This window comes from Saimiri boliviensis, chromosome 17, assembly GCF_048565385.1.
Source record: "Saimiri boliviensis isolate mSaiBol1 chromosome 17, mSaiBol1.pri, whole genome shotgun sequence".
NCBI lineage: Eukaryota > Metazoa > Chordata > Mammalia > Primates > Cebidae > Saimiri > Saimiri boliviensis.
In genome coordinates this window covers 31,835,003-31,850,566 of record NC_133465.1, presented here as the reverse complement: position 1 = coordinate 31,850,566, position 15,564 = coordinate 31,835,003, and the positions used below count along the sequence as shown (strand labels likewise).

The following is a 15,564-nucleotide window of genomic DNA, read 5'->3' as shown; positions in this document are numbered from 1 at the left end:
AGTGGCATGCACCTGTAAGTCCAAGCTACTTGGAAGGTGAGCTGGGAGAATTACTTGAGCCAAGAGGTCAAGGCTACAGTGAGCTATTGCACTCCAGCCTGAGCAGCAGAGTGAGACCCTCTCTCAGAACAAAAACAAAGTCACCTATCTTATTCAAAAGTACCAATAATTTCTTACTTTTTTTTTTTTTTTTTACTTTATAGAAAAGCTCTTTTGGTTTAAATCAGGCATTCATAATATTTCAAGTCTGGAACACGTCTAGAGAAAGGGTCTATTCAAATACACCATCACAACCTAATTGCTTGTGTAGACACAGAGTTGGGTAGCACTGCCTCTATTTTTGTTAGAATGATCTTTGGATATATTTACTCCTGTTCCATTAGGGAAAAAAACAGCTTAGAGAAATCTGAACACTTCCCAAAAATAATATGCCGCTGAAAATTCCTTTTGCTCTACAGTTTTCTCAGGAAGCAGAGCAAGGCTTTCCATTTCCTAGCAGATCCCTCAACAGTCAAAAGAACAGGGAATGTTTATAAGGCTATTTTGTGTACTTTTGTTCCCAGCAGCCCTCAGTTCCCCTAGAAACACCAGACTCTAATAAGCAAAATAATCTAAGGAGTGGAAGGAACAGCAGGTAGCTTTTAGATAGGATGCACTGCAGCCAGAACACTGACCTGGGGTCAGCTGGGCACCAAGTTGCTGTTTTGAATTTGTGAAAGTTCCATCTGTTTGGTAACCAAAATCTAGCACAGGAAAAAAAAAAAACTCTGCTCCCAGCAAACTCAAATTAAATGGCATTGGTATAAATAAGATGAACTTCCATTTGGTAAGCAAAATTCATCTATCAGACAAGCCCATGGAAGAGTGGCCCATGTGGCTTTGGGGTAAGTCACAAAGGGGGTCCAGAAATTCTGCACTGCCACAGAAAGACAGGAGTTCAAGACCAGCCTGGCCAACATGGTGAAACCCCGTCTCTACTAAAAATACAACAATTAGCTGGGTGTGATGGTGGGTACCTGTAATCCTAGCTACTTGGGAGGCTGAGGCAGAAGAATTGCTTGAATCGCGTGGAGGTGGAGGTTGTGGTGAGCTGAGATTGTGTCACTGCAGTCCAGCCTGGGCAACAAGAGTGAAACTCTGTCTCAAAACAAAACAAAAATTATCTGGGTGTGGTGGCAGCTGCCTGTAATCCCAGCTACTCTGGAGGCTAAGGCAGGAGAATTGCTTGAACCTGGGAGATGGAAGTTGCAGTGCGCTGAGATCGCATACTGCACTCCAGCCTGGGTGATGAAGGGAGACCCTGTCTCAAAATAAATAAATAAATAAATAATAGTAAAGAAGCTCTCTGACTAATTCCCTTTATGGTCCTCTCGAATGCTCTTGCTTAACCTTTGTGTGCCTCGTTCTTTGACTGGTCCCTCCCTGTTCTGACATTGTTATCTGTAGCACACATTTTCTAACTTCCTTTTGTGAGTTTCCTAACCTAAAGTTGAAATTTGTGAACTTTGGAGATTTCTTCTCCATTTCTTTTGTTATTATTCTGTTTGGAGAAGTGAGGGTGTAGCATACGGGTTTGTGTTTGTATGAGTGTGAAAAAAAGGCTTTATTTAGTTAGTTTATTTTTTACCAGTTTTCTGCAAGGTATTTATTGGTTTGCTTTTGAATTTCTAAATTGACGCATTATAATTATACTTTTTTTTCTTCTTTTTTGAGACAGGGTGTGTGTGTGTGTCTCTGTGTGTGTGTGTCTGTATATCCGATAACAAAAGATCTAAGAAACCTTTAGCAAAAAGGCTATCAAAAGAGAAGTGTGTTGCCCTTAGATTAGTGCCACAACTGGTCTAAATGGACCCAGTATCAAATCTGTGAGGTCTTTATGCTTTCTGCAACCTCTTGCATATACACAAGAATACTTTGTTTTGCCATACTTTATGACATTACTTTATTAATAATTAAACACCATTTTTTTTTTTTTTGAGACGAAGTCTTGCTCTGTTGCCTAGGCTAGAGTGCAGTGGCGCTATCTCGGCTCACTGCAACCTCCACCTCCTGGGTTCAAGTGATTCTTCTGCCTCAGCCTCCCAAGTAGTTGGGATTATAGTCTCCCACCACCGAGCCTGGAGAATTTTTTTTTTTTTTTGTATTTTTAGTAGAGAAGGGGTTTAACCTTGTTGGCCAGGCTGGTCTTGAACTACTGACCTTGTGATCCACCTCAGCCTCCCAAAGTGCTAGGGTTACAGGCGTGAGCCACTGTGCCTGACCAACACCATTGTTTTTAATAATACCAACATATTACTAAATAAGTGTATTTAAAAACTTTAAATCTAGGCTGGGAGTGGTGGCTCATGCCTGTAATCCCAGCCCTTTGGGAGACCAAGGTGGGTGGATCAGTTGAGGTCAGGAGTTTGAGACCAGCCTGGCCACCATGACAAAACTCAGTCTCTACTAAAAATAATAATAATGCCGGGCGCGGTGGCTCAAGCCTGTAATCCCAGCACTTTGGGAGGCCGAGGCGGGTGGATCACGAGGTCGAGAGATCGAGACCATCCTGGTCAACATGTGAAACCCCGTCTCTACTAAAAATACAAAAAAAACTAGCTGGGCGTGGTGGCGCATGCCTGTAATCCCAGCTACTCAGGAGGCTGAGGCAGGAGAATTGCCTGAACCCAGGAGGCGGAGGTTGCGGTGAGCCGAGATCGCGCCATTGCACTCCAGCCTGGGTAACAAGAGCGAAACTCCGTCTCAAAAAAAAAAAAAAATAAAATAAAATAATAATAATAATAAAAAAATTAGCCAGGTGAGGTGTCACACACCTGTAATCCCAGCTACTCTGGAGGCTGAGGCACGAGAATCCTTTGAACCTGGGAGGCAGAAGTTGCAGTGAACTGAGGTAGTGCCCCTGCACTCCAGCCTGGATGACAGAGGGAGACTCTGTCTCAAATAAATAAATAATAATTGTAAATCTGACACTAAAACACAAAAACGCAAAGATGAAATAAATTCTGTTCATACAAAAACTTGTATGTGGTCTCATAATCATCGTCATGATTTCTTTGGCAAAGTCACCAAATAATTTTGCAATTTCCAGTTGCTTGAGCTACTCTGCTATTCAGAGTACTCTGTTAAATATTATTCCATATTGTTTCCCTTCCTTATCAGTATTTCCCAAACTTCCCTGATGATATGAGTCACCTGAAAAACATGAGGTGCTTCTGTCACTCAGGATCTGGTGCCGGGAGTGGAAGAACAGTCCGCAATTCTTAATGTCCACCAACGTGTTCAAGCCCCAGTGCTCTCGGCTTTTGCTCTTGGTTTGCAATATGAAAGGTAACAGACAATGCCTCAAAGTTGTGCAACAGCAGGCTTTATTTAGTTAATTTTTTACCAGTTTTCTGCAAGGTATTTATTGGTTTGCTTTTGAATTTCTAAATTGACGCATTATAATTATACTTTTTTTCTTCTTCTTTTTTGAGACAGAGTCTCGCTCTGTGGCCCAGGCTGGAGTGTAGTGGTATGATCCCCACTCACTGCAGCCTCCCCTTGAGAGGTTTAAGCGATTCTCCTGCCTCAGCCTCCTGAGTAGCTGGGACTACAGGCGCTGGCCACGACGTCTGGCTAATTTTTGTATTTTTTATAGAGATGGGGTTTCACCATGTTGGCCAGGCTGGTCTTGAACTCTTTCTCTCAAGTGATCTGCCTGCCTCAACCTCCCAAAGTGCTGGAATTACAGGCGTGAGCCACCACGCCCGGCCTTAACCATAGCATTACATGTATTTTAAAAAATATTGTCATTCTGAAGATATATTCATCAAGGAAGGAGAGTGGAACACATTTCATTTAAGAATTTGTTCACCTGACTTATGATTTTTAAATGTTTAGCCATATGGTCTGTGGGCCTTAGTCCCAGAGACTGGAAATGATAGGGCTGGCCCTAATGGGAAATTCCTGCGGTAGCTGGTCCAGTCTTTTGCACTCAACAGCCTTTCTCTCGGGGATGAGTTTTTCTGAAGTTCTAAGAAATATAATTCCCTCCACCTCCTTACAGATAAAAGACAATTCATTTTAAATCTGTTGGACATCAGTTTCTTTCTTTTTTTTTTTTGAGACGGAGTTTCACTCTTGTTACCCAGGCTGGAGTGCAATGGCGCGATCTCGGCTCACCGCAACCTCCACCTCCTGGGTTCAGGCAATTCTCCTGCCTCAGCCTCCTGAGTAGTTGGGATTACAGGCACGCGCCACCATGCCCAGCTAATTTTTTATATTTTTAGTAGAGACGGGGTTTCACCATGTTGACCAGGATGGTCTCGATCTCCCGACCACATGATCCACCCGCCTCGGCCTCCCAAAGTGCTGGGATTACAGGCTTGAGCCACCGCACCCGGCCTGGACATCAGTTTCTAGCTTTCACATAATTTGTATGTACACCTTGATGTTCTCCTATTGTGCCAGGACTAGGACTTTAAAAACAACAAACTACTTAAGGTCAAAAGCCTGGGCGGACGCGGTGGCTCAGGCCTGTAATCCCAGCACTTTGGGAGGCCAAGGTAGGCAGATTACTTGAGGTCAGGATTTTGAGACCAGCCTAGCCAAAATAGTGAAACTGTGTTTACTAAAAATATAACAATTAGCCGGACATGGTGGCAGGCACCTGCAATCCCAGCTACTGTACGGAGGCTGAGGCAGGAGAATCACTTGAAACCAGAAGGTGGAGGTCGCAGTGAGCTAAGATCACACCATTGCACTCCAGCCTGGGCATCTCAAAAAAAAAAAAAAAAAACACCGGGCGCGGTGGCTCAAGCCTGTAATCCCAGCACTTTGGGAGGCCAAGGCAGGTGGATCACGAGGTCAAGAGATCAAGACCAACCTGGTCAACATAGTGAAACCCCGTCTCTACTAAAAATACAAAAAATTAGCTGGGCATAGTGGCATGTTCCTGTAATCCCAGCTACTCAGGAGGCTGAGGCAGGAGAATTGCCTGAACCCGGGAGGCGGAGGTTGCGGTGAGCCGAGATCGCGCGATTGCACTCCAGCCTGGGTAACAAGAGCGAAACTCCGTCTCAAAAAAAAAAAAAAAGAAAAGAAAGAAACCGAACTAAAGAACAGAAAAAATAGAATCCTACAACCCCTAATCAAAATCAGATACTCAGAGCAGAAGCATCAGTCCTACTTGAAAGCTTGGGAGAAATGCAAAATCTCAGGTCCCACTCCAAACCTACTGAATAAGAATATATATTTTAATGGCCCAACACTGTGGCTCATGCCTGTAATTCCAGCATTTTGGGAAGCCAAGGCAGGCAGATCACCTGAGGTCAGGAGTTCAAGACCAGCCTGACAAACATGGCAAAACCTTGTCTCTACTACAGATACAAAAATTAGCCAGGCATGGTGGCACGTGCTTGTAGTCCCAGCTACTCAGAAGGCTGAGGCAGGAGAATCACTTGAACCGGGGAGGCAGTGGTTGCAGGGAGCCAAGATCATGCCACTGCACTCTAGCCTGGCGACAAGAGCAAAACTTTGTCTCAAAAATATGCATATATATGTACATTTTCACAATATCCACCTTGCCCTATATGTCCCTATACCCACTGAAGTGTGAGAAGCAGTTTTGTAACCTTTGGACTGAGGCAATTAAAGAAATAAAGTTGAGGAAGAGTGGAGAATGGTGGCTTCAGATCAGCTCGATGTCAAGGGAGACACAACCATAAGAGCACTGGGTCCAGGGTTTTACTGCCAGCAGGGAGATTTGGGTAGCAACAGAGGAATGCAACAGTTAGAACGGGGCCACTGGGTCCCAGACTGGGCAGGGAGGGTGTACTAAAGGCTATTTTAGGATATCTACCTATCCATTCCATCTTCTGGGAGACTCTGCCTCTTGATCCACTGCTCCTGAGTGATCATGTGTACTGTGTGACCTGAGCCCCCTGGCCATAAACACAATCAGGGACAGATATCAGGCAAAAGGCAGCTAAGTCCTGGCCTGGTCAGTGACTGGTGGCCTTGCTTGAGAATATGAGCTGGGCCATCAGATTCCAATTTGGGGAATTTAGAATGATTAAGGCGGGGTGGGAGGAGGTAGGAGTTCTAGCAAATTACAGAGATAAGGTTGTGTGGCTCTAATGGGTTGTGCGCACACCTGCGGTATGAGAGAATAGAGACAACGAGAGAGCAGAGAAAGCCAGCCAGGAAAAGTGAGAGAGGAATGGAGTACACACACACACACACACACACACACACACACACACACACACACACAGAGATACAATGTGGTTAGACTTTTTTGTCCCCACCCAGATCTCATCTTGAATTGCAATCCCCATAATCCCTGTGAGTCAAGGAACAGACCAGGTGGAGGTAATTGAATCGTGGGAGCGGTTTCTTCCATGCTGTTCTCGTGATAGTGAGTGAGTTCTTATAAGATCTGAAGGTTTTATAAGGGGCTCTTCCTGTTTCACTTGGCACTTCTTCCTGCTGCCTTTTAAAGAAGTTGCCTTGCTTCCCCTTGCCTTCCCCCATGATTGTAAGCTTCCAGAGGCCTACCTGGCCATGCTAAACTGTGAGTCAATTAAACCTCCTTCCTTTATAAATCACCCAGTCTCGGGCAGTTCTTTATGGCAGTATGAAAATGGGCTAATACACACACATACACACATACACACACATATGCACACAAAGATATATGTCACACAAACATACAGCTACACAGACATATATACATACACATACTATACACACATACACACACATACATATATTCACACATATACACAGACAGACACATACATAAACGAACACACATATACATATGCATATATACACATATATACATGCACACACATGAATACATATATGATGCACAGATATACACACATGCACGCACAGATATACACATGCATATATTCACATATACACATGCATACACATATGCACTTATACACATATGTATATACGTGTATATACATACACATACCTATACCCATACTTGCCCATATATATAATACATACACATATATACACATGCCTACACATACACAATATGCACACATATACACGTATATACAAACACACATATATATATATATATACACATACATATACACCCTGGAATGAAGTCAAGAAAGAAAGAGACAAGAGAGAGCAGCTAGATTCCCAAACAGCCTCAGTTTCTGCTCTTCCTCAAACCTGTGGTAAATTTTGGGGGATATAAGCCTTTGCTTCCAGCAACCAACAGACTCTTGACTAGAGGGGCAGGTAAATTAATTCTAGTGCCTAATTCTAAATACTCTAAAACTATCCATTTATAGTCTTTCTATTAGTATTGGCCCAGAAACTGAGGAGAGTGGGAAGAATGAAGTTGGGTGGGAAGAGAGAATGCGTCTCTGAGGATTGACACCTGGTCGAGTGGGTGCTCAGTTCTGGTACTCACGTCTAGCCCAGCGGTTACTATAGTACATTTTATTTCTCATTACTTGGTTATCTCTGTTTTTTTTTTGTTGTTGTTGTTTTGTTTTTTTGAGACGGAGTTTTGCTCTTGTTACCCAGGCTGGAGTGCAATGGCGCGATCTCGGCTCACCGCAACCTCCGCCTCCTGGGCTCAGGCAATTCTCCTGCCTCAGCCTCCTGAGTGGCTGGGATTACAGGCACGCGCCACCATGCCCAGCTAATTTTTTGCATTTTTAGTAGAGACGGGGTTTCACCATGTTGACCAGGATGGTCTCGATCTCTTGACCTCGTGATCCGCCCGCCTCAGCCTCCCAAAGTGCTGGGATTACAGGCTTGAGCCACCGCGCCCGGCATCTCTGTGTTTTTTAAGATTGGAGAAAACACTCAAAAATTCAACAGAAAGCCCAGATTAGGGGTATTGCTGGATAAGTACTTATTTAGAGCTTAGATTATCCAAGTCAATTTTGCTAATAGGCTCTTAATATTTGAACGTGCTAGAGAAGATTAATTAGGGAGATTTAAAATAATACTGCTCTAGCCGTCTTGGCTTTAACCTGGGTCTGGATTGTTCGTGACATGTATGGGGGAGTGAAGGACAGTTGAGGGGTGCAAGAGGGGCTCTGGAAGAGTCAGTTCTGGACAATCCATTTACATAAGAGATGTTGCCAAGGGAACAGGAACATCTGCCTATACCAGGGGACGGGGGTCTTCAGAGGGCAGTGCTGGTCTGAGTGCTAGGTAAGCGCCGCTTCTAAAATGTGCTGAAGGAGCTGTTGCCTGTAAGAAGTCTGAAACGTCAGGCGCAAGCCCCATTGGTTTCATGCCCAGGTGGATCGACATGCAACAAAAAAATGGAGGAGGGGTTCCCCGCGACAGCAGCAGATCCTCAAGTGGATCTCAGGGCGCTGAGGGCGGCAGCGTTGCTCAGGCACCTCGAACCTCCTGGACTGTCCGAGTTTTGTTTTAAGCTGGCTTATTCTCCTCTGTGTCATGTGATCTTGCTTTGTTCTTAGTCTACACACTTAAATTCTTGTCCGAAATCTGTTTTTTATTATTTTTTTCAATCCTGACATTATGCATATCCCAAATCTTTACTTGTCCTCTAGTCTCCAACAGGATTTACAGTGATGGTCTCTTAACAACCTGGTCTCCCTGCTGCCATTCTTGTCGTCCTCTCTATTCTCAGCATGGTAGTGGGAAGAAACTTTGAACAATGGAAACTTCCTGTTAATATTCCGGAGTCAGCCAGGCACGGTGGCTCATGCCTGTAATCCCGACACTTTGGGAGGCTGAGGCAGATGGACCACCTGAGGCCAGGAGTTCGAGACCAGCCTGACTAACCTGGAGAAACTCCATCTCTATTAAAAATACAAAAATTAGTTGGGCATAGTGGTGCACACCTACTAGGGAGGCTGAGGCAGGTAATTGCTTGAAACCAGGAGGCGGAGGTTGCAGTGAGCCGAGATCATGCCACTGCACTCCAGCCTGGGCAAAAAGAGTGAAACTCTGTCTCAAAAGGAAAAAAAAAAAAATCCCAATGTCAGCTGCTCTGCCAATGGAGTAAGCATTCTTTATTCCTTTCTTAATAAACTTGCATTCACTATATCTATATATCTATCTCCCCCAATGTCTTCCCGCCATCCTTAGCACAAGCCAAATCTCTTATCCTGGTCTATACTGCCTTGTGTGATCTGGCCCCTGCCTTCCTCTCTGACATTACCTGCTACCTGCTATTGCTCTCCTTGCTGATTTTGCTCCATCCATAAGACTTTCTCTTTCTCAAACACCCTGAGCTCAGAGCCTTTGCGGAAGCTGGGCTGGCTGCCTGGGTTCCACCCCGTCTCACCTGAAATGATACCTTCTATTGCTAAGCCTTTCCTGATCGCTCCATCTAGAGGGCGTGCTCTCTGCCGAAGCCACTTTCTATCACATCACTGTGTTTTATTTCTTCCATAGACTATGTCTCCATTTAGAATTTCCAGGAGTCTGTTTCTTGTTTGTTTGTTTATTCCCTGTCTCTCTCCAGTACAATGAAAGCTTCATGACTGCAAGGACCTCATCTGCTTCGATAGCCGCTGCATTGCCAACACCTAGAACAGTTTCAGGGACATAATAGGTGCTCAATAAAGATTCATTGAAAACACAAACAAGTGAACTCCCTGGCATCCCTGATCTTCCACTTGCCGCTTGGATTGATTGCATGCGTGCTTGAATTTGCTCCTCTGTTATGGAGACTCTACCCTCCATTTACATCTGCTTCTGACATTTCTGATAAACCTCTCAGATAAAGCCCTGTCCCTGGAATTTTCTGCAGCACTGGGAAAGGAAAGCTAATGCACAGTTTGACTGTGTGTTTAGACTTTTGGTGATTGGAGTAACTGCTTCCTATTTCACAGCTACTCGACCCTGTGGAGAAATATTTCTATAAGCGTTTTGCCCCCAGTCTTGCTCCTTCTGCATGCTAACTTTGTGCTCTGAGACAGCAGCCCTGCTTCCTGGCAGCACCTGGGCCTCACAACCAAGGAGGCCACCAAGAAAGAGGTTCCGATTCTCCCTCCTGTTTGGAAACTCCTGGGGGACACCAAGTGCGGTGGCACATGCCTGTAATCCCAGCAGTTTGCGAGGCCGAGGTGGGCAGAGGAGTTCAAAACCAGCCTGGCCAACATGGTGAAACTCTGTCTCCACTAAAAATACAAAAATTAGCCAGGTGTGGTGGCATGCTCCGGTAGTCCCAGCTACTCAGGAGGCTGAGGCAGGAGAATCACTTGAACTCGGGAGAGAGAGGTTGCAGTGAGCCGAGATCACGCCACTGCACTCCAGCCTGGGCAACAGAGTGAGCTCTGTCTCCAATCAATCAATCAATTAAGCAATGATACGGTTTAGCTGTGTCCCTAAATCTCAACTTGACTTTATCTCCCAGAATTCCCACATGTTGTGGGAGGGACACAGGGGGAGGAAATTGAATCATGGGGGCCGGTCTATTTCAAGCTATTCTTGCAGTAGTGAATAAGTCTCACTAGATCTGATGGGTTTATCGGGGCCTTCCCCTTTTGCCTCTTTCTGATTTTCTCTTGCCACCACCCTGTAAGAAGCACCTTTCGCCTCCGCCATGATTCTGCGGCCTCCCCAGCCGTGTGGAACTGTAAGTCCAATTAAACCTCTTCTTCCGGGTCTTGAGTATGTCTTTATCAGCAGTGTGAAAATGGACTAATACAATAAATCAGTAAATATTTTTAATTTCAAATATGCAGCTTTTAAAGCCAGATTGGGAAAGCTTCTTGAATTATCTTTTTTTTTTTTTAATGATGAGAAATGTTCCTAATTACATTTCAAAGCTATGATGTGGCAGTTACATTTCCAATGCAGTTATTTTAAGAGCAAAGCTTGTGAAACAGTATCACTTCTGACAAATTCTTCACTTTCCTCAGTTATGATTCAGGCCCTGTTGAGTCCTCTCAAATTCAAACCGTTCTATTTGGGGCTAAAACCTTATCCCAGTTGTCCACATCGTCTTCGAGCCAGCAACCAAGTAGAAAGGATTGTGTTTACTGTAGTTCTCATAACGTGGGAGAGCAGAATCACTTGTGGTGGTTGTAAAAACACAGACTGCTGAGCTGCACCCTAGATGTAGTAACTGGCGGTGGGGGGGGGGTCTCTGGGGGTGGGTCCAGAACATCAACTTGCTTTTTTTTGTGATGGAGTCTCACTCTGTCACCCAGGCTGGAGTGTGCTGGCAAGATCTTAGCTCACTGCAACCTCCGCCTCCCAGGTTTAAGCAATTCTCCTACCTCAGCCTCCCGAGTAGTTGGGATTACAGGCAGGTGCCACCATGCCTAGCTAATTTTTGTATTTTTAGTAGAGACTGGGTTTTGCCATGCTGGCCAGGCTGGTCTCTTAACTCCTGACCTCAGGTGATCCGCCTGCCTCGGCCTCCCAAAGTGCTGGGATTACAGGCATGAGCCACTGTATCTGGCCCAGAGCACTTTCCTTAGTACTCAAAATTTTATAGATATCCAGCTTCTCCTGCCCTCTACAGAGCAGCATGCATTGTTCTTACTTGTTAAACATTACAAATAGCAATTCTCAGATCCCACTGTGGTGATCAGAGACAAACTTAAGCCTATCTACGTAAAAATAAAGCAAAAGAGAAACAGAATTTATTTAAATGCCAAGAAGTAAGAAAATACAGGGCTGGGTGCTGTGGCTCACGCCTATAATCCCAGCACTTTGGGCTGCTGAGGTGGGTGGATCACGAGGTCGAGAGATCGAGACCATCCTGGTCAACATGGTGAAACCCCGTCTCTACTAAAAATACAAAAAAAAAAAAAATTAGCTGGGCATGGTGGCATGTGCCTGTAATCCCAGCTACTCAGGAGGCTGAGGCAGGAGAATTGCTTGAACCCAGGAGGCAGAGGTTGTGGTAAGCCGAGATCACGCTATTGCACTCCAGCCTGGGTAACGAGCGAAACTCCGTCTAAAAAAAAAAAAAAGAAAGAAAATACATGCAGACTACTAGAGAGAGTATTCATTTGAAAGTCTTTTGTTGGTGTATTTGTTTTGTTTTAAATGAGATGCTTATTTAAAATGAAAGGTCTGTGCATTAAAAGCCTTGCTCTGCTATATTTTATTTTGAGACAGAGTCTTGCTGTGTCACCCAGGCTGGAGTGCAGTGGCACGATCTCGGTTCATTGCAGTTGCCACCTCCCGGGTACAAGCAATTCTTGTACCTCAGCCTCCCAAGTAGCTGGGATTACAGGCATGTGCCACCATACCTGGCTAATTTTTGTGTTTTTAGTAAAGATGGGTTTTTGATATGTTGGCAAGGCTGGTCTCAAACTCCTGACCTCAGGTGATCCACCGGCCTCGGCCTCCCAAAGTGCTGGATTACAGGCGTGAACCACTGTGCTTGGCCTATTTATTACTTTATGGTACAGGGAATACAATTTCAGAAACCTTGGTTTATCCAGCAGTTTCCTTAATTTGGGCAAATGTCCCTGATGATGGACTTAGGTAGTTTCTTAAGAATAAACACCACTATTTAATTTTCTCATACAAATAATTTTTTCCAAAGAGGTGTGCATGGTCCCAGGAATGTTAGATGACTCTTCCATTGCCCTCTTGCTAAGATGGGGAGGATGGGGCCTTAAATCCTTAAAACAATAAAAAGACTTTTTTTTTTTTCGAGACAGGGTCTTACTCTGTCACCCAGGCTGGAGTCCAGTGGTGCAATCTTGGCTCACTGCAACCTCCACCTCCCAGGTTCAAGCGATTCTCCTGCCTTAGCCTCCTGAATAGCTGGGATTACAGGCACATGCCACCATGCCTGGCTAAATTTTTTTTGTATTTTTTGGTAGAAACAAGGTCTTACCATGTTGCTCAGGCTGTTCTTGAAGTCCTGGGCTCAAGTGATTCCCCCCACCTTGGCCTTCCAAAGTGGTGGGATTATAGGCATGAGCCACCGTGCCTGGTCTAAAAACACTCTTTAGTATTTAAAGATTCATAAATAATTAACACAATTTTGAGAAAGAAGAGCAAAAGGATAGACTGTCCCTACCACACATTACAATGCTACAGCAAGAAAAAGTGTGACATGTCATAGAAACAGGCAAAATAGACAGAATAAAATAGCGTACAGAAAGAGTCACAGTCATATGTGAGGGAAAGAGGTAGAGTTGGGAAACCTGACTCACTAAATGGATTTTTTTTTTGATGGCTCTCTAGGCTTGTAGTCCCAGCTACTCGGGAGGCTGAGGTGGGAGGATTGCTTGAGCCCGGGAGTCTGAGGCTACAGTGAGCCGTGATGGCACCACTGTACTCCAGCATGGGTGACAGGGAGAAGCCCTGTCTCAAAAAAAGTCTCTGGGCTTATAGAATGCTTCTTCCATTCTGGAACTACAGAAGAGAAGATGAAGAAAGGAGCAGGAGAAGGAGAAGGAAGAATGCTTCAGCCATCATCATGGTATTCCATATGCACTATTTCTGACCAAAGTGCTCATTTCACAGCAAACAAAGTGTGACCAAAGGCCCACGCTCATGGAATTCACTGTTCTTTTTTTTTTTTTTTTTTTTTTTTTTGAGACGGAGTTTTGCTCTTGTCACCCAGGCTGGAGTGCAATGGCGCGATCTCGGCTCACCGCAACCTCCGCCTCCTGGGTTCAGGCAATTCTCCTGCCTCAGCCTCCTGAGTAGCTGGGATTACAGGCACGCACCACCATGCCCAGCTAATTTTTTGTATTTTTTTTTTAGTAGAGACGGGGTTTCACCATGTTGACCAGGTTGGTCTCGATCTCTCGACCTTGTGATCCACCCGCCTCGGCCTCCCAAAGTGCTGGGATTACAGGCTTGAGCCACCGCGCCCGGCCTGGAATTCACTGTTCTTACCATGGTCCTCATTGTCCTGAAGCAGCTGGCTCGATGGAACAGTAGCATGGTCTTTGGAAGATTCAATTATAGTTCCAGTTAGATGGCCACACCTGTGGGGCTGGGGCAGTGTTCTTCAGCAGGCAGTGTGTTCTCTCAATCAGCATCCAGCATATGGTGCTGCTTCTCTCATAGCCAGGATTCCCAGGTCTGGAAGTCAAGGGATGGGAATGAGAGTAGTTTCTTCTCACTATTACTCCTAGTGATCCATTAGCAACATTTTTGCTTTCCAGCCCCAAAAATGGTCTAGAGATTTTGGCTCCAAAGGGATAAATGCTTCCAACAGGGGCACAACGGTGATTCCAATGAACTGGAAGTCGAGACTGCCACCCAGGCACTTTGGGCTCGTGGCTCTGAATCGACAGGCAAAAAAAGGAGCACTGTCTGTGGTAACTGATCCTGGCCATCGAGAGAAAACGGGGCTCTTCCGGGGACATTGTCTACAGGCACTCAGAATGGTCCAGCATTTGATATACCGTCATAGGCTTTCCTACTATATGGCCTCTAACAAAACTAGGCTGTCCCGAACCCCTGGTAATAGAATTATTTCTCTTTATACCAAGAAGTTTGGGAAGGCACCAGACTTCGAGGGGTTCCTGCTGTAAGACCTAAAGTTCTTATGAGGTTGTTCAAAACAGAGAAACGTGTCAGCAGGGCCTATGGTGGTTCCATGCATGCCAAATGTGTTCGTGACAGGATCAAGCGTTCTTTCCTTACCCAGGAGCAGAAAATGGTTGTGAGAGTGTTGAAGGGAGGCACAAGCACAGAATCAGAAAACTAAATTTAAAAAAGGAAATTTTTTGAGTAATAAAAATGAAAAGCTTAAAAAAGGGAGAAAACAGGGATGCTGTTATACAGTGAGGATAAGGGAGCATATGCCTGGAAGGCAGGAGATTCTCCAGGGTTTCCCTTTGTCTTCCCAAGCCCAGGGATTAAGTCAATTGAAAACTATAAACCGGGCTTGGTGGCTCACGCCTGTAATCCCAGCACTTTGGGAGGCTGAGGTGGGTGGATCACCTGAGGTTAGGAGTTCAAGACCAGCCTGGCCATCATGGTGAAACCCCATCTTAAAAAAAAAAGAAAAAAAGAAAAAAAACTATAACAACCTAGTTAAGGCAAGACTGCAGATGGTCCAGATGGTTGGGGAAGGAAGGTCTGGGTTATTTTAGCAGGCAGGGAACTAAAACCAGCTGAGGTGCCTGCTGAGGACACAAATAATAGGAATGGGTTGTGGAAGAAAGTAGTTATAAATAAAGTGTGGCAAGGTGCTCATGCTCATGGAATTCATTTTTTTTTTTTTTTGGGAGGAGTCTCGCTCTGTCACCCAGGCTGGAGCACAGTGGTGCCATCTCGGCTCACCGCAGTCTCCACTTCCTGCTTTCAAGCGATTGTCCTGCCTCAGCTTCCCAAGTAGCTGGTATTACAGGCACACACCATCATGCCCAGCTAATTTTTCTTTTGTATTTTTAGTAAAGATGGGGTTTTGCCATGTTGGCCAGGCTGGTCTCGAACTCCTGACCTCAAGTGATCCCCCCGCCTTGGCTCCCAAAATGCTGGAATTACAGGCAGTAATGTGAACCACTAGGTCTGACTGCAATTCACATTTTGTCACGTTCCCTTCATTCTGAAGCAGTTGGCTTGATAAAACAGTTTACAACCGGGCACGGTGGTGTGTGCCTGTAGTCCCAGCTACTCAGGAGGCTG

At 45.0% G+C, this 15,564-nt stretch overlaps 1 pseudogene; it reads left to right on the top strand.

Moving 5' to 3' along the window:
- Positions 1–13,873: 13,873 nt before the first annotated feature.
- LOC141581943 (uncharacterized) lies at positions 13,874–15,515 on the top strand (annotated as a pseudogene).
- Positions 15,516–15,564: the final 49 nt, after the last annotated feature.